This window comes from Fukomys damarensis, unplaced genomic scaffold, assembly GCF_012274545.1.
Source record: "Fukomys damarensis isolate Sample0158 unplaced genomic scaffold, DMR_v1.0_HiC HiC_scaffold_9, whole genome shotgun sequence".
In the NCBI taxonomy this organism is placed as follows: domain Eukaryota; kingdom Metazoa; phylum Chordata; class Mammalia; order Rodentia; family Bathyergidae; genus Fukomys; species Fukomys damarensis.
Window position 1 is genome coordinate 5739979 of NW_022900921.1, and position 872 is coordinate 5740850.

Sequence of the window (872 nt, forward strand, 5' to 3'; positions counted from 1 at the left end):
TCAAAGAGGAGAACAAAACCAGAGAAACTTTGCCACTCGGTTCCCCGCGTGCCAATATGCAGGAAAAGGCGACTTCAGGAACCGAATTCTTAACAAATGAGCAAAAGGAAGGGACGGGGACGCAAGCCGCAGGCGGCGCTGCGTCTTCCTAACCACTCCAGGGAGAACCGCGGCCCTGGGGCTCTGTCTCTCTGGAACAGTCCAACCCCCGTGTCCATCAGCTCCTTACGGCGTTGCCATTGGTCGGCCGGCTAACTAGGTTTCTCCAGTGCCCACCTCTTAGTTGCTTGGGGTTTACTTCCCCAAAGTACACGGGCCCCACCTTGTAGAGCAACCGCCCCTGCACGGAAAGCGGATCTCCGCCCAACGGAAGGCGTTTTAACCAATAAAAGCAGATCCATGCAGTTATTGGCTACCGCCAGTATCGGTCAAGGAGCCGCCCGTCCTCTTTTCCAGTACTCTTTGGAGTTATTGGTGTTTCTTAATGCCAATCCGTTACTAGGAGAAGCGAGATCCTCAGAGTCTCATAGGCACGACTCAAAGTCAATTAAGAGCCACGCCTTTTTCCTGAGTCAATACCCAATTGTTGTCCGAGGAGCTCAGAGGACGCGGTCGGCATTGGTCACGCTCTCGCCCGGACTGGACGCATCACGCTAGGCTGAGCCGCCGTTATATAGGCCGGCGGCGGAGCACGCGTGTGTGCGGACGCACTTGCGTGAGGGTTCCTGCCGCCTTCTGTCCGGTGGAGCAGAGCCTGTTCCTCGCCAGCTCAGCCGCGCAGGTACGCCGGGATGTGGGCGGGGCGGAGCGGCCTGTGGACCGGGACGAGGTGGGGCGGTCGTGAGAGCGAGAAGGCTGAGGAGCGGCCGCGT

The 872-nt window shown here is 58.7% G+C and overlaps 1 protein-coding gene across 1 annotated transcript in view; it reads left to right on the forward strand.

Moving 5' to 3' along the window:
* The first annotated feature begins 257 nt into the window (after nucleotides 1-257).
* Nucleotides 258-872, forward strand: part of G3bp1 (G3BP stress granule assembly factor 1) — a 36296-nt gene continuing 35681 nt past the window's right edge. Inside the window, exon 1 of the mRNA XM_010639698.3 lies at nucleotides 258-781. The gene's annotated coding sequence lies outside the window, so the exon portion shown is untranslated. The remainder of the gene's footprint in view (nucleotides 782-872) is intronic.